Raw genomic sequence first — 23596 nt, forward strand, 5'->3', positions numbered from 1 at the left:
CACCCCCCCCCTCAAAAGTACTCAAAGTGGTGTGTCTGTTTGAGAGGGGGATGTCCACAGGGGAGCCCTGCACTACCTGCCTGCACCTAGTACTCTGCCTATTGGTCACCCATTCCCTTTCTTCCTGTCCAACCTCTACCTGCGGTGTGTCCAACTCCGTAAACGTGCTATTCACGGCGTCCCGAGCATCGCGAACGCTCCAGTATGCATCCAAACGCAGCTCCAGCGCCGCAATGCGGTATGTCAGTAGCTGCAGCTGGATGCACTTCCTGCACATGTAGTTGTCAGGGACACAGGAAGTGTCCCTGAGTTCCCACATGTCGCAGGAGGAGCACACCACGTGGCCAGGCTGTCCTGCCATGACTTACCCTTCAATTAATTGATTTAATTTAAATTCAATCAATCCCACTAATTACACTACAGTTAAATGGTTTACCAACAGTCCCCACTACACCAGAGAGACCTTAGTAACTATAAACCAGAGTTAAAGTTTAAAAAAAGAGAAATACTCACCAACCAATCACTTACCTGCTTCCTGGTGATGTCACACTTTGATTACTTTTTACCCCTCTCCCCCATTGCCTCGCCTCGTTGCCGCCGCTTTTAACTGCCGCCACGCTCCTCAATCCTCACCCAGGTCCGCCGCTCTGGTCCTACCACAGAAGGCAGTAGAGGCCAATCCATTAAATATATTCAAGAAGGAGTTAGATATATTTCTTAAGGCTAAAGGGATCAAGGGATATGGAGAGAAAGCAGGGACAGGGTACTTAGTTTGGATGATCAGCCATGATCACATTGAATGGCGGAGCAGGCTCGAGGGGCCGAATGGCCTACTCCTGCCCCTATTTTCTATGTCTATGATGAAGGGGCATCGACCTGAAACGTTGGCCCAGAAATTCGGGTCGGGGGCTTCCCGCGGGTGCAAGCCCCCGACCTACACTTACATATTGCGCTGACATTTGAAGACTGGGCCTGCTTGGATTTCCGGCCTGTGGCCCGGTTCAGCTCCCGGCGCGCTGTGCTTGCGTGATCCAGCAGCGTACTTAGTGTGACGAGCCGGCTGGGATCACGTGAGCACTGGGCAACCAATAGGAGTTTACAAAAGTCCATTCATGAGTTAGACATAAGACCTGTCAAACTCATGAAAAGTACAGGCGCTGAAAACACTACTTAAACTTTAAATAAAAGTTTTTTAAAAATTCCAATAATTAAATTAACTATTAATAACTTTAAAAAAATAATTTAAACAATTATTCAAATTTCTGCCAAAAATTTTTTTTCAAGAAATTGGGTCCAAATATACACTTACCTTACTGTAAATTCTTTAAAAATAATAAACCTGTGGAAAACATTTTCGAACTTTAATTATTAGACCACTTACCATATAAAACTAAGTCCTTACGTCTGCTTTTTACATTCGTAAAAAGTGGAGGCTTTCACGCACGGACAAACCTGTCAAAAAAAACGAAGTTCAACGCGTCCGCGCTGCCTCCAACGTCGCTAGGGAACCGCCTCTTAACCCCTTGGTTCAGAGGAGAGGAAATGCCGGTTTTCCGCGCATGCGCTGTGCATGCTGAAATCCGGCACTTCCAATGGGCCCACGCATGAGTACCCTGTCCGTACTCACGCGTTGGGACCGGAATTACTGGGCCGTTAACTCTGTTTCTCTCTCCACAGATGCTGCCTGACCTGCTGAGTATTTCCAGCATTTTCTGTTTTTATTACAGAAACGAGGGAGTGACAGGAAGAATGTTGGGTCGTCCTGCACCTCCCTGGCGGCTGAGGCGAAACACCGACTCGCCCCCACCTGAGCCGCTCACGCGTACCAGATGTTGCGGCTCCGCATGTGCGCCTGATGTTCCAACTGCAGGGATTTGTGCGCTGAGCATGCGCGTTGCCGACTGATCGGGGCGGGCGATTGTGGAGCAGGAGGGAGAGCGCGGGGGCCATGAGCACATGCGCGGGACTCAGCGTCAACAGAGCGCTTTCTGGAGCGCCGGGGCTTGTGGGTGTTACAGCCGCCATTACTGCTGATCCTTTCAACCAACCTGTGCAGCAGCTGGGGCCTGAAAATCAGCTTCACTGCCCCTAGGTTCGGAAAGGGGACAATTAAACAACAGTTTGTCTCTGATCCTTTTCTGATCTCAATTTACAGGGTTATAGAAGTGGAGCAGTTACAGGCGGGAAGCTCATCCAAACATCATGTCAAGATCTGACAGAGTCGCTCGATTCATCAGGACCTGAATATCATCGGCCTTTGCACATGGAAGGAGAAAGCAGCGATTGCAGCGATGACAAACCGCACACATGTTCAGTGTGTGGACGTGGATTCAGCCGATCGCCTGACCTGGCGAGACACTTGCATCGTCACACCGGGGCGAAACCGGGTAAAGGTGGGGACGGTGGGAAGGGATTCAGTTCCCCGTCTGCAATAGAAGTTCAATGGCGCAGTCGCACCAGGGACACTCCATTCACCTGCTCCGTGTGTGGAAAGGGATTTGTTCGTTCATCCCACCTGCAAACACACCAGCGAGTTCACACTGGGGAGAGACCATTTCAGTGTTCTGACTGTGGAAAGAGCTTTAAAAGCCCCCAGGATCTGAAGGTACACCAGCTTGTTCACACTGACGAGAGACCATTTCAGTGTCCTAACTGTGGGAAGAGCTTTAAAAGCCCCCAGGATCTGAAGGAACACCAGCTTGTTCACACTGATGAGAGACCATTTCAGTGTTCTGACTGTGGGAAGAGCTTTAAAAGCGCCCAGTATCTGAAGGTACACCAGCTTGTTCACACTGATGAGAGACCGTTTAACTGTTCTGACTGTGGGAAGAGCTTTAAAAGCCCCCAGGATCTGAAGGACCACCAGCTTGTTCACACTGATGAGAGACCATTTCAGTGTCCTAACTGTGGGAAGAGCTTTAAAAGCACCAGGGATCTGAAGGAACACCAGCTTGTTCACACTGATGAGAGACCATTTCAGTGTCCTAACTGTGGGAAGAGCTTTAAAAGCGCCAGGGAACTGAAGCGACACCAGCGAGTTCACACTGATGAGAGACCATTTCAGTGTTCTGACTGTGGGAAGAGCTTTAAAAATGCCAGAGATTTGAAGCAACACCAGCGAGTTCACACTGATGAGAGACCATTTCAGTGTCCTGACTGTGGGAAGAGCTTTAAACGCCCTGGGGAACTGAAGGGACACCAGCTTGTTCACACTGGGGAGAGACCATTTCAGTGTTCTGACTGTGGGAAGAGCTTTAAAAGCCCCCAGTATCTGAAGCATCACCAGCGAGCTCACACTGACGAGAGACCCTTTAAATGTTCTGACTGTGGGAAGAGCTTTAAAAGCTCCAGGGAGCTGAAGAGACACCAGCGAGTTCACACTGGGGAGAGGTCGTTCATCTGCTCCATATGTGGGAAGGGATTCACTGAATCATCCCACCTGCTGGCACATCAGCTTGTTCACACTGGAGAGAACCCCTTTAAATGTTCTGACTGTGGAAAGAGCTTTAAAAGCTCCGGGGAGCTGAAGAGACACCAGCTCTTCCACACTGGTGAGAGGACGTTCACCCGCTCCATGTGTGGGAAGGGATTCACTCAGTCATCCACCCTCCTGTCACACCAGCTTGTTCACACCGACGAGAGACTCTTTCAATGTTCTGACTGTGGGAAGGGCTTTAAAAGCTCGAAGAACCTTAAGAGACACCAGCGTCTTCACACTGATCATAGAATCTAACAGCACAGAAGGTGGTGATTCAGCCCATCGTGTCTGTGCCGGCTCTTTGAAAGAGCTGTCCAATTTGGTCCCAAACCCCAGCTTTATCCCCAGAACTCTGCAAACTAGTCCTCTTCAAGGACATGTCCAATTACTGTTTGAAAGTTCCTGTGGAACCTGATTCCAGCATCCTTTCAGATGGTGCATTCCAGATCTTAACCCTGTGTGAAAACAATTCTCCTCATTTCCCTCCAGTTCTTTTAGCAACTATTTTAAATCTGTGACCTTTGGTTACCGACCCACTTGCCAGAGTAAACAGTTTCTCCCTACTTGCTCGATCAAAACCGCTCATCATTTACGCGTTGCCATCTTGGTGGAGCGAAGACGGACCAGTTCCACCTGCAGCACGGTGCATGCGCGGCCATCTTGGTAGAGGAACAGAGAGTGGGCGGGGCTTCAGGGTCCCAGTGACCAGGAGAGACAATCATTGACTCACTGATTTTATTCTCACTCTGCACACAGCGGGTGTAGAACTGAACCCAACCAGAGTAGAGGGAGGGAGAAAACAGAGCGGAGGAAAGAAATGTTGGAGATGGTGCGATGGGTTTGAATTTCAGCACAGGGAGGCGGGAGAGTGTGTGGGATGGGGATTTACAGCTTTGAGGGAACAAGAGAGGAAAGAATGTTCCATAGAAACTAGAATAGTCTGTTCTGAATTTCTATCCTGTACATACAGTGATGGCTTTTGTAAACTCCTTTTACGGGGTGAGAATACCAAGGTCAAGGAAATAGAAACCAGAAACTGCGAAGGCAGCAAGAAGTAAAATAAAAAGGCTAAACTGATCTTTGGCTGCTAATATGGCTGGCACCCACAAATGTCACACCTTGCTGTCAGGAACAATATAAGTCAGTGTGCAGAAGTTATACAGACAATAGGCGATCAGAAAACGCATTACCATGATTGCAAAAGCATTACCATAATGTTTAGGTGATCGTGAGCACATTACCAGGATATTTACTTAACTGTAACCCATTCAGTTAAATGTGACTTCCTTATTTCAAACTGCCAGGCCAGGAAATCAAATTAAATGTATACGTGCACAGCTCAGGATTGGCTCAGAATGTACGATGTGTTAATGTCTTCTCAAATGCAAGTATAATAATGTAGCACACTGTATGGCAAATTGCTTGCTCTGTTGGGTTCGTCAGACTCTTGCAGGAGTCGGTGCCGACATTTCAGTGTAAGACTCCGCGGATAATAAATCGTTTGAATTCTCCAGTTGCATTCAACTCAGTGATTACTAAACCAGACTGAGGGTAAAAGAATCCGTTCTATCATTTGGTGTCAGAAGTGGGATCTCAACGGACAGTCACCGAGAGTTCGCGAACTAGGAGCTGAATCATCTCGGACGTGGAGAGAGGAAATGGGCCCCCGATGTGAGTAATTTTTGTACTGCCTCGGTTTTCCTCCGATTCCGCCAGTCTGACGATGAGTCGGCCAATCGCTAACCCCCGTGTGGTGTCCCGCCGAGATCCAGGTCAGTCTGGCGAATACTGGAAGGGATAGGTGATTAGGTCAGTGATCGGATATCACTGAGGGTCAGTGATCGGATATCACTGAGGGTCAGTATACGTACTGAGGGAATAACTAGGAACTGTGTAAACTTAGAAATAAGCACTTGTGTCAGGTAACGCGTCGACCTCGTATCTCACTTGGCCCGCCTAGGCTCTGAACAAGTTTAAAACACGACCATGTAAAGTTCACAAGGGGAGTAAGATGGGCAACTGTTTAGATACCACGACTGAATCGGGTAGTGCCTTACAGACCCTTTGTGAACAACATCCTGACAAAGCGAAGCAACTCAGACAGTTGTCGGGAGGATTAAATAAGAAATTAGGAAGTGATCAATGGCCACTAGGAGGAACTAAGAATCTAGATGCCGCTAAAAAGGCTCAAGAACTAATTTGGAAAAGTAACAGGGGTACCACAGCCAAAGAACTAATTGCCCTATGGAGACAGTACTGTCAGGAACTGAAAGAAACTTCCTTGCTAGCAAGTTGGCAGGATAATGCCTTAAAATTAGGAATAGCACTTACAGGGGGAGGGGTAGTCAAATCAGTAGAGGTATTGAAAAAGGAATGCGCTCATGAGAAACGCTCAAAACAGGAGCCTGAAAAGACCATGAGCGAGCCTGGAAAGGCTGCTAAGAGTGGATTAAGTAATCCAATGGTTGGCCTTGCCTTGACAGAGGGAGATGGTGATGATGATTTGGACGAATGGAATCACAGGGCTCAGGTTGTTCCCCACGCTCCCCCCCCGTACGTTAACATTTATCCCCCGGTGGCACCCGCACCAGCTGTACAAACCCCCGCGCCGACACCTCAAGTATCTGCCAGTGCCGTTTCCCCGCCGCCGTCAGTCACGGTTCAAGTAAATAATCCCCCGCCGGTCCAGATGAGAGACCAACATCCTGGTCCCCAGTATACCGACCCTGTTGCCTTTTACACCCGACTCAGGACTAAGAATAATCGGCCCCCGACGACACCCTCCCCACCCCAACCCAGTCCATCAAGGTCACGAAAACGGAGAAATCAAAGGCAGATGATTCAAAGTCAGAGACTAGAGAGTCAGAGCCAGAGTACCCTCAAGGCTTTAAGGTCCTTTTTAGAGTGCCGGGACCATAGTGACATTGACAGTGGAGATTCAGGAGATGACTTGTCATCCCTGGAATCAGAATCTGATACCGAGAGACCCGCCAGACATAAACCGACACCCCGGCAGTTGCCGGTGAGACAAATGCCTAACCCTGCCTTTAACGCGAATATTCCAGTGGCTGCCGATAACCCCCGAACCATAGGTATCTTCTACCCCTGGAAACCTAACGAGATAATGGCTATCTTAGCCGGGATGCCAGATAGGAAGAAATCCCCCACCTTGTTTGTAGAATTCCTCCGGACTACTATACTCGTCTATAATGCTGAATCAAGAGACTTATGGGCGTTAGTACAGCAGATCTTGACTCCCGCCAAACACGCAAGGTTTTTGGTTAACCTGGGCTTTGAGGACCATGCCACATTAGAGGCTCAACACGCACAGAGTGCTGCTCGTGAACGCGCCATACTCACTGCTTTAACCACCACCCTGCAGAAACCCATTGATATATCCAAGGTGTTGGATACTAAACCACGAAAGGGCGAGGGAGCAGAGGAATTCCTAGAGAGATTCTCTGAGGTATATCGGAGTCAGTCAGGAGATGCTAATTACTGGAACGGAGCAAACTCACCACAATACTGTGCTATCCTGATAAATTGCCTACCAACCTCGGTGTCTGAAGCAATTAAGACTAACAATATGGACAGGTCAGAGAATAGTCCCAGCCAGATGGCCAGGGCAGTGAAATATTATTGGAAAGAGTAAGAGTCAAGAGAGTCAGCCCCAGGTCAAGGTCAAGACTGAGTACGTGATAAAAAAGGAAGAGCCAAAGCCCACCCAAGATGTGATAGGATATCAGACGGAGCCCCAGTACTGCGTCCCAGGGTAGGTTGATAGACAAGGGTACAGAGATACCAGCCATCCCAACGGACCAACCGTCCCTAATTATGGCCCACCCTACGCTCCCCCAAGACAAAATTTCGGCGATAGAGGAAGAGGAGGGAGGCAAGCAGGGTCAGATACCTGTTTTAATTGTGGCCAGCAAGGCCATTGGAGCAGGGAATGTCCCTCCCGAAGACAAGGAAGAGGGGGCCATATGCAAGGACAACAGGGAGGTTGGCAGGGAAATCGGGGACGAGGAAGATATACAGACTTCTCCCAGAATAATCCGTTTCCCCAGTACTGACTAGCCAACCTCGTGGCGAACGGGTTCCAGTCGGACAAGGAGCCTGTTCTATCCCTGCTGATTGAAGGGAGCCGGCATACGTTTCTGGTAGACACCGGAGCTGCTATGTCATCTGTCCGATCAGAGCTCAATCTCCCTAAAACCGGGGAGACACAAAGCCTGTCCGGATTCCAAGGACAAGTGTGCCAGTACCCGATATCAGAACCAGTTGAAGTAGCATTTCAAAATGAGTCTGTGAAACACCAATTCGTGATCTCAAATGGGCTGGATTGCAATCTCATGGCCAGAGACCTGTTATGTGCATTTCAACTAAGACTTGAGTGTGGGAACGAAGGAATAACTGTAAAACCATGGGCCCCTAAAAGACAATGTTACGTCTCTATCACCCCACAATGGTGGACTCTGGACTTAAAAGATGAACCCCCATCTCATGTAACCCTAGCTTATGATCGAAGTGGAAAGGATAAGGAATTGGAGAATTTTTACCAAGCTTATGAAGGGACTGAGTGGGATGTTCTTCTCCGAGCCATAGTTACGGGACCGGAGGGGAAAGCAGAATATGTTGAGGTTCCCTCGGAATTGTGGAAGCAACCCCTAACTGTAGCCCCACACCTCACCCGGGAAGTGAACTCCCCCTACCGTGCGAAAGATCTGGGACCCATGGTAAAACAGGCAGTTGAACAAGCTAACCCAGATGACCGGCAGGAGCAGGCCCTGTCAGGCGGTCGAACTATCCTGTTATACCAAGAGCCAAAGGTAGTCTTGACACAGTTGCACCACCACGCTGGGAGTGAGGTACCGGAATACGTCAATCCGCAAGTGTGAGCAGAAGACCCCACACAGGTAGGATGCGTTAAAATAACTCCCATCCAAATCGCCCTACAGGAAAATGTTGTACTACCCTCCATACGACAGTATCCGCTGAAACAACAAGCGATACCCAGCATTGATAAACTGATCACGGGACTACTGACACAAGGAATCCTGATTAAATGTCAGTCCCCGTGCAACACGCCCATACTTGCAGTTCCAAAATCAGGAAAGCCAAACCAGTACAGATTAGTACAGGACTTACGATCTATCAATGCTATTGTACAACCGCTTCATGCACTAGTACCTAATCCAGCTTACATTCTGGCCCAGGTCCCTGCACAAGCGAAAATCTTTGCAGTAGTCGATCTCCAGCACGCCGCCTTCGCCTTGCCACTGGAACCGGCAAGCCAGTACCTCTTTGCTTTTACTTATAATGGACAACAATATACGTGGACCCGACTGCCGCAAGGCTTTGTAAACTCTCCAACATTATTCTCTAGGTGCCTACAAGGACAGTTGCAGACTTTGACCTTGAAACATGGTTCTGCTCTGGTCCAGTACGTGGACGATTTGCTAATAGCTAGCCCTGACGAACAAAGTAACCGGGAAGACACCGCCCAGTTGCTTAATCACCTATTCTCACTCGGGTACGTAGTCTCTCAATCAAAGGTACTAGTGGCCCAACAGAAAGTTAAATTCCTCGGCTTCATGCTCTCAGCAACCGAGCGGAGTCTAGAGAGAAGCAGGATTGAGCCAATCTGTCAGTTTCCCGTACCCCGTAGTGCAAAACAAGTGAGGCAATGGATGGGGATGGTAAACTACTGTAGACAATGGATACCCAACATCGCTCTAGAAACCAAACGACTAACACCATACACCAGTATGGAGGGCAAGTTTCAGCTAGACCCTGTTGCCATAAGAGCGTTTGAAAGCCTAAAAGAAGCATTGTCACAAGCCCCAGCACTGGGGAGACCCCTGTATGACAGGCCCCTCCAGCTATACTGCACTATCCTCACTGATTGTTCGACTGCTGTCCTAACACAAAAACATGGGGACAAGCATAGGCCAGTGGCTTACTACTCCTCGAAGTTAGATCCGGTAGCGCTAGGGCATCCCGTATGCACCCAGATTCTGACCGCCATCTATAATAGCCTACAATCGGCTGCCAACCTAACTTTGCAACAAGATATTACTGTATACAGTTCGCATTCGGTAACTGCATTATTAGGCCAATTACAAACTCAGCACCTCACCATGGCCCGACAAAATAAGTACGAGATATACCTGTTGAATAATCCTAAACTGCAATTTAAGCATTGTACTACTATCAACCCAGCATGTTTTCTCACAGAACCACCCCTCGAACAAACAGACCCAGGACATGATTGTCTATTTTTAATCAAGGAAGATACCTCCGTCAGGGAGGATCTATCTGATGCCCCAATGCAGAGTCCTGACACAACCATGTATGTAGATGGAAGTGCGTCCGTCAGTCCCCTTGGGAAAAGACTTTCTGGATATGCAATCGTAGATCAGGACAGTAATACTTTGGAGTCGGCCGCCTTTGAACTTCCGTATTCCGCCCAACAAGCAGAACTGTTCGCATTAATACGAGCTTGTATCTTAGGGAAGGACTTAAAGGTTAACGTTTATACAGACTCGAGATATGCCTTCGGAGTGGTTCATGATTTCGGACAATTATGGAAAAACAGAGGGTTCCTAACCTCTGCAGGAACACAGATATCTCATCAAAAATTAGTATCTCATTTGCTACAAGCCCTCCTGCTACCAAAACAGATCTCCGTGATAAAGTGCTCCGCACACACAGCAGGACAGACCCCTGTAGATATAGGGAATAGATGCGCAGACCAGGAAGCTAGGGAAGCATCCCAGGAACAACGAGTGGTTGTGCCTAGAATGATGAGCCAGACTAAAAGCTCAAATAAAAGCAAGTCTCCCTCGGAAAAGCCAATGCCAACCATCCAAGACATCATTAAGTTACAGGAGGACGCTCCTGACTGTGATAAGGGACTGTGGAAACAGCTCGGTTGTACATATGATTGTGTGTCTAAATTATGGGTCACCCCTGCCGAGCAAACTTGTATGTCAGATGAGCTAGCATTATGGGTTATTGAATGTATACACTTTGCAACTCATTGTGGTGCCAGAGCAACTAGTGAGACGTTATTAGCTACATGGTGGCATCCTAGATTACAATCCCTGGCTCAAGGTATTAGCAGTCGCTGCCTCATTTGTCAGCAGCATAACCCGGGAAAAGGCATACCTTGTGAAATGGGTAAGACGCCGTTACCCACGGGTCCCTTTGAGACCCTCCAGATGGACTACATTGAGTTAGAAAGGTGCCAGTGTTATAAATATGTACTGGTTGTTGTTGATGTATTTAGTAAGTGGATTGAGGCCTACCCGACTACGGGTAACAAAGCCTCCACTGTTGTAAAAATTTTAATGAGAGAAATTATTCCAAGGTACAGAATTCCAAACCGATTAAGTTCAGACAACGGCCCTCACTTCGTGGGTCTGGTAAACAAGGAGTTCTGCACTCAAATGGGCATCCAACAGCAGCTACATTGTGCTTACAGGCCACAGGCCGCCGGACTGGTCGAGCAGGCTAATCAGACCTTGAAAAATAAACTTGCCAAATTACAGGCCGAGACGGGAACTACATGGCTCAAATTACTCCCCGTGGCCTTGTTCCAAATACGTACTACCCCAGCTGGTGCAGCAAGGTTAAGCCCTGCTGAAATTATATATGGCAGACCTGTCAAAACCCCGTGGAACCAGGAAGTCCCAAAGACTGTCCACTTTCACCACATGACGGCAGAAATGACTAACTATATTTTGTCGTTAACCAGGGCATTGAAAAGTTTGCACTCCCGGGTACGCGCTGCCGACATCGACCTCCCTCCTATAGTCAGTCCGTCCCAGGTCGAGCCCGGAGCGTATGTATTAATCAAGAATTGGACGCGAAAAGGATTGGAACCTCGTTGGGAAGGACCCTATCAAGTCCTACTCACCACCCCAACTGCTGCCAAAGTAGAGGGAAAGAGTGCTTGGGTTCACCTCCACCACTGTAAAATTGTCAGTAATGCTATGCCTGAAACTTAAAGAATGTTAAACCTCTCTTGCTTCCAAGAAATCTCTCCCTAAACAGACGTGCCGCACCGACCAGCCATGCAGACGTCGCTGTGGATCCTCTCTATCAGTGTCCTGATCACCCTTGGAATAACTCGACAGCCCAGAAGGAGGACATGCCGGCGGAACCAGCCCAAGTGGGTACACCACATATGCCACGGAGACGTGCTTCGGTGCAATGATGATAACCCAGGCGGGTTCGGGAAATGGAATGTGATCAACTGGGACACCTACATTGGGCTTATTAGACAGCCCCACCGCTCGCTAATGCTGAGATACATACACAGAGGAACATTGCCATGCTATTGGACCGAGTGCAAATTTGATTACGTCTGTCGACGCCAGGTGACCAAGTCTGTTACTGCAGGACCATGCAACAGAACTACCGATACCAAAGGACAAAGCTGTTATCCGAAGTCCAACCAGGAAAGGAAAAGAAATGGACTGACCCCTATGAGCAGCTTCGACTATTCGAGGGTAGAAGGTATCCTCACAAGGAGACATGAACGAGATAAAATAGACGTAACCGAATAACGGTTGGTTATCATAGAATGATAAAAGGAGGGAATGAGAATACCAAGGTCAAGGAAATAGAAACCAGAAACTGCGAAGGCAGCAAGAAGTAAAATAAAAAGGCTAAACTGATCTTTGGCTGCTAATATGGCTGGCGCCCACAAATGTCACACCTTGCTGTTAGGAACAATATAAGTCAGTGTGCAGAAGTTATACAGACAATAGGCGATCAGAAAACGCTTTACCATGATTGCAAACGCATTAGCATAATGTTTAGGTGATCATGAGCACATTACCAGGATATTTACTTAACTGTAACCCATTCAGTTAAATGTGACTTCTTTATTTCAAACTGCCAGGCCAGGAAATCAAATTAAATGTATACGTGCACAGCTCAGGATTGGCTCAGAATGTACGATGTGTTAATGTCTTCTCAAATGCAAGTATAATAATGTAGCACACTGTATGGCAAATTGCTTGCTCTGTTGGGTTCGTCAGACTCTTGCAGGAGTCGGTGCCGACATTTCAGAGTAGGACTCCGCGGATAATAAATCATTTGAATTCATCCAGTTGTATTCGACTCAGTGTTTGCTGAACCAGACTGAGGGTAAAAGAATCCGTTCTAACAGGGGTATTAGAAGGGGAGGATTTACAGACGGGAAACTCAAACCAAACATCACATCAAGATCTGACAGTCACTCCATTCATCAGGACCCGAATATCATCGGCCTTTGAATGTGGAAGGAGGAATGTTTGTCTGTTCTGTCTGTGGGAAAAGATTTCAAACATCAGTGTGACCGGAAAAGCACCGAGACACACACACCCGAGTGAGAGTGTTCCAGAGCACTGACTGTGGAAAAAGCTTTAACCAGTTACACAACCTGAAAAAACATCGCACCATACACGTGTTCTGTGTGTGGACGAGGCTTCAACCGATCGTCCAACCTGGAGAGACACAAGGACACCCGCACCACGGAGAAACCGTGGAAATGTGGGGACTGTGGGAAGAGATTCAATTATCCATCCAAGCTGGAAACTCATCGGCGCACTCGCACTGGGGAGAGGCCGTTCACCTGCTCCGTGTGTGGGAAGGGATTCGCAGAGTTATCCAAGCTCCAGATACACCAGCGAGTTCACACTGGGGAGAGGCTGTTCACGTGTATTGAATGTGGGAAGGGATTCACTCAGTCATCCAACCTCCATAGACACCAGCGAGTTCACACTGGGGAGAAACCGTTCTCCTGCTCCGTGTGTGGGAAGGGATTCACAGAGTTATCCAAGCTCCAGATACACCAGAGAGTTCATACTGGCAAGAGACTGTTCACGTGTATTGAATGTGGGAAGGGATTCACTCAGTTATACCATCTCCAGATACACCAGCGAGTTCACAGTGGGGAGAGGCTGTTCACCTGCTCTGTGTGTGGGAAGGGATTCACTCAGTCATCCCATTTTCTGACTCACCAACTTGTTCGCACTGTTAAGAGACCATTTAGATGTTCTGACTGAGAAGAGCTTTAAAAACACAAGCGACCTGCTGACCCACCAACACACTCACACTGGGGAGAGACCATTCACCTGCTCCGTGTGTAGGAAGGGATTCACTCAGTCATGCACTCTGCTGAGACACCAGCGAGTTCACACTGAGGAGCGATCTTTCACCTCTTATTGTGGGAAGGTTTTCACTTGGAAGTCTAACCTGCTTAATCACCAGCAAGTTTACACTGGGGAGAGACCATTCACCTGCTCCGTGTGTGGGAAGGGATTCACTCAGTCATGCACTTTGCTGAGACACCAGCGAGTTCACCAGTGATTGCAGAGGTTGGATTCTGCTGTTATTGCTGCTATTAATCACATCAAGGACTGAACCATGTTCACTCTGGCAATTGGGCTTTGTTTCTACTGATGTTAATAACTAGAATAACTGGGCTTGAGATTAATATTCTGGACAAATATTAAATAAATCAGCTTTGTTTCAAACACACAGTGTGTCTAATATTTGATTTCTCCATGATAAGAGGAGACTAATTGATGTTCTGTTACTGACTCTTCCATTTTTGGGCCTTTTCTTACTCTGGATTATTTCAGTTCTCATCTAGTTCACCTACCACATCAAACCCCAAACTTGTTCCATTTGTGTACACAGCTTGTGGGTGTCATAGACTGAACTGTAGTGTCTCACTTTACACTCATCTGCAATTCCTTTGAACCACCTCTTTACAGAACTACCTTGCATAAGATTTGAAATCTGTTATTTTCTGTATCATTTAACATCTCTTGGATCTGATTTTTTTTTAAACTCCACACATACTGCATGTGACAGCCTTAGAAATGTTCTGATCTTTGTAATTGTCATTGCTGATTTTGATGGTCTCTTTGATTTAATCTCTTGTTACTAACATACCTTGCACTATTTCTTTAATCGAGATAATTGTTTCAAATACTTCCTTTATCAGCTCTTTAGCTTCTCCATTGATCCCTGTCAATAATCCTTGGTCAGGGGCTGGGGTTAAGGTGTAGGATTGGGGTTAGTGGTTGGGGTTCATGGTTATTGGTTAGGATTGGGGTTAGTGGTTGGGGCTACTGGTTATTGGTTAGGATTGGGGTTAGTGGTTGGGGCTCGTGGTTATTGGTTAGGATTGGGGTTAGTGGTTGGGGCTCGTGGTTATTGGTTAGGATTAGGTTAGTGGTTGGGGCTCGTGGTTATTGGTTAGGATTGGGGTTAGTGGTTGGGGCTCGTGGTTATTGGTTAGGATTGGGGTTAGTGGTTGGGGCTAGTGGTTATTGGTTAGGATTGGGGTTAGTGGTTGGGGCTCGTGGTTATTGGTTAGGATTGGGGTTAGTGGTTGGGGCTAGTGGTTATTGGTTAGCCCCAACCACTAACCCCAATCCAAGTGGTTATTGGTTAGGATTGGGGTTAGTGGTTGGGGCCAGTGGTTATTGGTTAGGATTGGGGTTAGTGGTTGGGGCTAGTAGTTATTGGTTAGGATTGGAGTTAGTGGTTGGGGCTAGTGGTTATTGGTTAGGATTGGGGTTAGTGGTTGGGGCTCATGGTTATTGGTTAGGATTGGGGTTAGTGGTTGGGGCTCGTGGTTATTGGTTAGGATTGGGGTTAGTGGTTGGGGCTCATGGTTATTGGTTAGGATTGGGGTTAGTGGTCAGGATTGGGGTCAGTGCTTGGGGGTAGTCGAGAGGATATTACGCTTAGGAAATAGTGATTAAGGTTAGAAAGCACTATTGACAGCACCAGTGTCACTGGACGCGTCCTTTTCCATTTCATGTTTTTGAACCTCACGCAGACGAGTCACAAAACAGCCTCATGAATTGTTCATTCAAGGAACCTTCTTTCTGGCCCGAGCCTGATTTCCTCTCTTCTTTCACACCTCTACAATTCTCACAGAAATAGACATCACGGACATTAGACTTTGTGATTTTGGACAAGAACAGGCGGATCCAGGTATTGTGCAGATTACATCCAGTCATCAGCCTGCCTGAAAAGGGCTTCTGACAATAACCTGTCACCAGGCCCCACCAATCACCATCTGATTCCACCATCATATCTTCATCCATTACCTGCCTTTCACCCTCACTAGAGCTGGTTTCACAACCATGACCATTCTCCACACTGAGGCTCTCTGATTCCCATTTATAGCCTCAGTGTAAGTGGTCCCTGGATTTGGTGCCACAGTGTAAATGGTCCCTGGATTTGGTGTCACAGTGTAAATGGTACCTCGATTTGGTATCAAAGTGTAAGTGGTCACAGACAATAACTTGCATTTATATAGTGCCTTTAACACAGTAAACAGCCCATGTTGCTTCACAGGAACATTTTCAAACAAAATTTGACCGAGTCATATAAGGAGATATTAGGGCAGGTAACCAAAATCTTGGTCAAAGAGGTAGGTTTTAAGGAGTATCTTAAAGGAGGAAAGAGTGGCAGAGAGGTGGCAAGGTTTAGGAATGAAATTCCAGAGCTTGGCAACATAGGAACAGGAGTAGGCCATTCAGCCCCTCGAGCCTGCCCACCATTCAATGAGATCTTACTCCATATACCCGCCTTTACCCCATAGTCCTTAATACCTTTGTAGGGGGTTTCTCTTGCTCGTTCTGGTCTCCTACCAAGCTTCGTGCAATAACTACCCTTGAGTGGTTCGACCCACTCTTCCCTACGGTTCTAGACCTTGGACTTAGGTGCAGGGAACTGTAGTGCAGAGAAAGACTCAATAGACCAGGTTGAATAGCACGAAATGGATGCCTTTATTGAACAGTTTGCAGCATTATAAATACATGTCATAAGCACAGATTAAAGTAACTACAAGCATGCACATATCTATAAACTTAACTCTATGGAAATGGGGAACACACGGCACATCGTAAAAGGGGAAACACATTACGATTACCCTTAACCCCCTCCCCTAGACCTAAACTAAGTTTCGACTTGAGGAACTTGGGATCATGCTCACCACTTTCAGATTCGCGAAAAGGGAGTTCGCAGCCTTTTTGGCACAGCTTTCCGTCGTCACGTGGATTTGGAAACTTCTGGCGCAGTTTGGTTTTCCTTACGCGGTGAAGCAGCAGATACAGCCTTGATGAGCGCTCGTCATGGATGAATCCGTTAAATCTGTGTTACCTTTACTGAAAGGCTGCCGAAGAACTGGATGCACATGGAGACTCTGCTACCGATGTGATGTTGTAGAAATGGATGCACATGGAAGGTCCGTTACCGAATGGGATGTTGAGGCACTGGAGTGCTAGGCCCGGAGTGTCCTTTTCTCCGGCCTGGATCATCGTTTTTCCCGATGGTGTCTTCTCCTTCGGCCTGGGTCGTCGATGATCTCCCGACAAAGGTACCCGGGCCACCCTCCTTCGTCTTCCCGTCGTGGCCGAGCCTTGTTTGGCCAAAGAGTCCATCCCGAAGCGTTCTCAAAAGAAGAGACATCCTGAATCAAATTGTAACTACTGAATCGTGTTCCCGAAGCGTGAATCTGAAGCGAAGCGTACTGATGGACCTTTCAATCCACAGTTATACCTTTTTGGGACAGTCTTATCTCCCGCCAAATCATAGTCCAGTCTTTTTAATATTTTTGGCAGGCAGAAATCTCTGCAGGGGCGCTTTGTCTTTGTAACGGGAGCCGGTGATTGCTTAACTGGCCTTCCTGGGCCGATAATGTCTTTTTCTTTGTCACCGTAACTCGGTTCGTATATTGATCGGTCTGGAGATTGCCCTTGATGGCTGTTAAACGGTTTTCCTTTGTACAGTAAATGGGTTTAAGTGTTCATTCAATTGTCCGCCCATTTCTTGATGGGCCTCATCCTGTTACCCAAAACTGTCCTGTACTTAGAATCTAATTAGTATGTATGCTCAGTTCCATGAGTTTCGGTTTCCCGATACTGGCTTTCTCTGGCTTACTGTCCTCAATCCACAAGCCTGTCTGGCTTGCAGGAGCAGAAATCAAATGGTCCCAGAAACTGATCACGAGGTCCGGTGGCCATTTTGTATGCCCTTTTATCAAAGGTTTTTCTGTACAAGCTTCTTTTGGTCAATAAACTGTCTTATTAACCCTATTTTCTTGCGTGATTAATTACTGAAAATTTCGAATCTTACACCTTTGGTTAACACAAATCTATCAATCCCAGATTTAAAATTAACAATTGACCGAGCATCAACTGCTGTTTGTGGAAGAGGGTTCCAAACTTCTAACACATTTTGTGTGTAGAAGTATTTCCTAACTTCACTCCTGAAAGGTCTGACTCTAATTTTTACATTCTGCCCCCTAGTCCTAGACTCCCCAACCAGCAGAAATAGTTTCTCTCTATCAGTTCCCCTTAATATCTTGAAAACTTCAATCAAATCACCTCTTAACCTTCTAAATTCCAGGAAATACAACCCTAATTTGTTTAATCTCTCCTTGTAATTTAACCCCTGAAGTCCAGGTATCATTCTGGTAAACCTACGCTGCACTCCTCCCAAGGCCAACAGTGCAGGAGTCACCTGCGGTCATCTCCCTCCAAAACAGGTTTACCGTTTTGGGTACTGTTGGGGGAGATGACTTATCAGGGGAAGGCACCAGCAGCCAGGTTCAGGGCACCATGACTGGCTCTGCTGCACAGAAGGGCGGGAAAAAGAGGGATAGGGCTATAGTGATAGGGGATTCAATTGTAAGGGGGATAGATAGGAGTTTCTGTGGCCGAGACCGAGACTCCAAGATGGTATGTTGCCTCCCTGGTGCAAGGGTCAAGGATGTCTCGGAGCGGGTGCAGAGCATTCTGAAGGGGGAGGGGGATCAGCCAGTTGTCGTGGTACATGTAGGTACCAACGATGTAGGTAAAAAGAGGGAGGAGGTCCTACAAGCTGAATTTAGGGAGTTAGGAGCTAAATTGAAAAGTAGGACCTCAAAGGTAGTAATCTCTGGATTGCTACCAGTGCCACGAGCTAATAAGTTTAGAGGGAGTAAGATAGATAAGCTAAATACGTGGCTTGAGCAGTGGTGCAAGGGAGAGGGATTTAAATTCTTGAGGCATTGGAACCAGTTCTTGGGGAGGAGTGGCCTGTACCAAGGGGACGGTCTACACCTGAACTGTGAGGGAGCCGATGTCCTCGGGGTAATATTTTCTAGGGCGGTTCGGGAGGATTTAAACTAATTTGGCAGGGGGATGGGAACCTAGGTAGTGGAAAAGAGGGAAGTCATATGAAGTTAGAAATAGATGGTAGAAAGGTGAGAAGCAATAAGCAAAGGAGAGAAACACAAAGGGCCAAACTAATTCATAATGAGAGTGTGAAAAAAGCAAGCCTGAAGGCTTTGTATCTTAATGCTAGAAGCATTAGGAACAAGGTGGATGAATTAGTTGTGGAAATAGAGGTAAACAAGTATGATTTGATTGGGATTACAGAAACGTGGCTGCAGGGTGGGCAAGGCTGGGAACTTAACATCCAGGGATATACAATATTTAGGAAGGATCGGCAAAAAGGTAGGGGAGGTGGGGTAGCATTGCTGGTAAAGGAGGGGATTAATGCAATGGAAAGGAAGGATATTAACTCGGATGAAACGGAATCTGTATGGGTAGAAATGAGAAATAGCAAGGGGAGGAAAACGTTAGTGGGTGTGATATATAGGCCTCCAAATAGTAATATGGAGGTGAGGGAAGGCATAAAAAGGGAAATTAGAGAAGCGTGCGATAAGAGCACAGCTGTCATCATGGGTGACTTTAATTTACATATTGATTGGACTACCCAAATTAGTAAAAATTCTGAGGAGGAGGAATTCCTGGAATGTTTTCGGGACGGTTATCTGGACCAATATGTCGAGGAGCCGACTCGAGATCAGGCCATTTTAGACTGGGTATTGTGCAATGAGAAGGGACTTATCAGCAATCTTCTTGTACGAGGCCCCTTGGGTCAGAGCGATCATAATATGATCGAGCTCTCAGTCGAGATGGAGAGTGAGGAAATTGAATCAGAGACTAAGGTCCAGAACTTAAATAAAGGGAATTACGAGGGTATGAGACGGGAATTGGGTAAGATTGATTGGGTGGTGTTTCTGGGGGGATTGACAGTGGATAGACAATGGCAAGCATTCAAAGATAGAATGGAAGAATTCCAGAACATGTTTATACCGGTTTGGCATAAAAATAAACCTAAAAAGGTGACTCAACCGTGGATAACGAGGGAAATTAGGGACAGCATAAAATAAAAAAAAAGGGCATATCAACTGGCAAAAAAAAGCACCAGACCGGAAGATTGGGGGCAGTACAGGATACAGCAAAAGAGGACAAAGGGATTAATCAGGAAGGGGAAAATAGAATACGAAAGTAAACTTGCAGCAAACATAAAGACAGACTGCAAAAGCTTTTATCGGTATATCAGGAGGAAAAGACTGGTAAAATCCCAAGTCGGTCCCTTGCAGTCCGATTCGGGAGAATATATAATGGAGAATAAGGAAATGGCAGACCAATTAAACTCATACTTTGGTTCTGTATTCACAAAGGAGGACACAAATAACCTCCCAGGAATATCGACAAACATAGGGACTAATGAGAGGGAGGAGCTGACAGAAATTAGTATCTCTAGGGATATGGTGTTGGGTAAGTTGAGGGGACTGAAGGCCGACAAATCCCCGGGGCCTGATAAACTACATCCTAGGGTACTTAAGGAGGTGGCCCTGGAGATAGCAGATGCTCTAAGGATCATCTTCCGGAACTCCATTGACTCGGGAACAGTACCCGTGGATTGGAGGGTAGCTAATGTTACCCCAATATTTAAAAAGGGGGGTAGAGAGAAAGCAGGGAATTATAGACCAGTAAGCCTTACATCGGTTGTGGGCAAAATGCTAGAGTCCATTATTAAGGATAAAATAGCGGAGCACTTGACAAATGGGGAAAGGATCGGACAGAGTCAACATGGATTTACAAAGGGTAAATCGTGTTTGACTAATCTGCTGGAATTTTTTGAGGAAGTAACTGGTAAAATAGATGGGGGAGAGCCAGTGGATGTGGTGTACCTTGACTTCCAGAAAGCCTTCGATAAGGTTCCACACAAAAGATTATCATGCAAAATTAAGGCTCATGGGATTGGGGGCAAAGTATTAACGTGGATAGAGAACTGGCTGGCGGATAGAAAACAGAGAGTTGGAATAAACGGCTCGTTTTCGGAGTGGCAGGCAGTGACCAGCAGGGTGCCGCAAGGATCTGTCCTGGGACCCCAGCTGTTCACAATATATATAAATGATCTGGATCAGGGAATTGGATGCAATATTTCCAAATTCGCTGACGACATTAAACTAGGAGGAGGGGTGGGCTCTGATGAGGATGTCAGGAGGCTACAGTGCGATTTGGACAGGTTGGGGGAATGGGCGGATACGTGGCAGATGCACTATAATGTGGATAAATGCGAGGTTATCCACTTTGGGGGTAAAAACAGGAGGGTGGATTATTATCTAAATGGCAATAGATTGGGAGATGGGGAAGTGCAGAGGGACCTGGGTGTTCTTGTGCACCAGTCACTGAAGGAGAGCATGCAGGTGCAACAGGCGATTAAGAAGGCAAATGGTATGTTGGCCTTCATATCAAGGGGGTTCGAGTATAGGAATAGGGATACCTTACTACAGCTGTACAAGGTGCTGGTGAGACCGCATCTGGAGTATTGTGTACAGTTTTGGTCGCCCCATCTGCGGAAGGATGTTCTTGCCATGGAAAGAGTGCAGCAGCGATTCACCAGGCTGATACCTGGAATGGCGGGAATGACCTACGAGGAGAGATTGAATAGTTTGGGCTTGTACTCACTGGAGTTTAGAAGATTGAGAGGGGATCTCATCGAAACATATAAAATTATGGCAGGCCTGGACAGGCTGAATTCAGAGAGAATGTTTCCAATGGCCGGGGAGCACAGAACCAGGGGCCACAGTCTAAAAATAGCGGGCAAATCATTTAAAACAGAGATGAGGAAGAATTTCTTCACTCAAAGAGTGGTGAGCCTGTGGAATTCCCTGCCACAGAGGGCTGTGAAGGCTAATTCAATAAATATTTTCAAGAGAGAATTGGATATATTTCTGAAGGCTAAGGGGATTAAGGGTTACGGAGAAAAGGCGGGGACGGGGTACTGAACTGGTAAGATCAGCTATGATCTCAGACGAAGATCAGCCATGATCTCATTGAATGGCGGAGCAGGCTCGAAGGGCCGAATGGCCTACTCCTGTTCCTATCTCTATGTTTCTATGTTTCTATCCTCCCCAAGGTGTGGTGCCCAGAACTGCTCTCAGTACTCCAGGTGTGGTCTAACCAGGGCTTTGTATAGCTGTAGTGTAACTTCTACCCACTTGTATTCTAGTCCTCGAGATATAAAGACCAGCATCCCATTAGCCTTTTTGATTATTTCCTGTACCTGTCTATGACATTTTAATGATCTATGTACCTGGATCCCCAAGTCTCGTTGGACCTCCACTGTTTCTAGCTTTTCACCATTTAGAAAGTACTCTGTTCTATGCTTTTTAGGTCCAAAGTGGATGACCTCACATTTGCCTACATTGAAATCCATTTGCCACAGTTTTACCCATTCACTTAATGTATTAATATCTCTCTAATTTTATGCTACCATCTACACTGCTTACAATGCCACCTCTCTTTGTGTCATCGGCAACTTGCATATGTGGCTTTCTATCCCATCATCTAAATCATTAATAAATGTGGTGAATAGTTGAGGCCCCAACACAGATCCTTGCTGGACAGCACTAGTCACATCCTGCCAATTAGAATCCCTGCCCATTATCCCCACTCTCTGTCTCCCGCTACTCAGCCAATTACATGGGCTTCAACTTTAGCTAACAGACTCTTATAAGGGACTTTATTAAATGCCTTCTGGAAGTCCATATAAATAACATCCACAGACATTCCCTCGTCTACTTCAATCACCTCTTCAAAATATTCAATCAGGTTCAGCAGGCATGACCGACCTTTCACAAATCCATGCTGGCTCTCTCTAATCTGCTGAAAATTTTCAAGGTGTTCAGTCACCCTATCCTTAATTATAGACTCTAGTAATTTCCCGACAACAGATGTTAGGCTAACTGGTCTCTAATTCCCTGGTTTCCCTCTCTCACCTTTCTGAAATAGCGGAGTGACATGCGCAGTTTTCAAATCTGATGAAATGGTTACCTAATCGAGAGAACTTTGGAAGATTATAGTTTGGGCATCTGCAATGTTCTCACCTACTTCCTTTAAAACCCTGGCTTGGAAACCATCTGGTCCTGGGGATTTGTTACTCTTTAGTGCCATTATTTTCTTCATTACTGTTATTTTGGTGAGTCCCTGTCCCTGATTCAATATTAGTTTCTTTGGGATGTCCGGCCTGCTATCCTCTTCCACTCTGTCAATACTGACACAAAATAATTATTCAACATGTCCGCCTTTTTATTATCATTTACAATATCACCATTATCAGTTTTCAAGGGGCCCACATTGCTCCTGACCACCCTCTTTTTCCTCAGATAATTGTAATAAAAATTGTGTTGATTTTGATAATCCTTACAAGTTTCTTTTCATACTCCCTTTTTGTAGCTCTTACTGTCTGTTTTGTCACCCTTTGTTGTTCTTTGTATTTCTCCCAATCACCAGGATTTGTGCTATTTATTGCATTTCTGTGTACTTTTTCTTTTAGTTTTATGTTGTCCCTTCTCTCTTTAGTCGTCCATGGCTGGTTTTTTTTGGCAATAGAGCTCTTGCATCTCAGGGGTATAAGCTGCTTCTGTATCACCTTAAATTCTTTTTTGAACATCTCCCACTGATCATCTGTTGTTTTACTCATTAACACTTTTTCCAGTTTACTGTGGACAATCTCTGTCTCATCCCGTTGAATTTGCCCTGAACTAACACTAGAATCTTAGTAACAACAGAAAACGCTGGAAAAACTCAGCAGGCCAGGCAACATCTGTGGAGAGAAATTAGAGTCGACGTTTCAGGTCAAAACCCTTTATTCTACTAGAATCTTTGTAGCTGTTTCACATTTCTCCCTTTCAAACATAATGATGAACTTGATCATGTTATGATCGCTGTTAGATAAATGTTCACTCATAGTTAG

General features: G+C 46.4%; 1 pseudogene across 1 annotated transcript in view; it reads left to right on the forward strand.

Moving 5' to 3' along the window:
• The window catches only part of LOC147119249 (uncharacterized), a 56728-nt pseudogene extending 42613 nt beyond the window's left edge, over window positions 1–14115 (forward strand). The window contains exons 2-4 of the transcript XR_015077879.1: window positions 2156–3718; window positions 8865–8921; window positions 12934–14115. The product of XR_015077879.1 is annotated as an uncharacterized LOC147119249 (transcript). The remainder of the gene's footprint in view (window positions 1–2155; window positions 3719–8864; window positions 8922–12933) is intronic.
• Window positions 14116–23596: the final 9481 nt, after the last annotated feature.

Source organism: Somniosus microcephalus, chromosome 4, assembly GCF_052327205.1.
Source record: "Somniosus microcephalus isolate GS21.2 chromosome 4, FLI_Smic_1.0, whole genome shotgun sequence".
Lineage (NCBI taxonomy): Eukaryota > Metazoa > Chordata > Chondrichthyes > Squaliformes > Somniosidae > Somniosus > Somniosus microcephalus.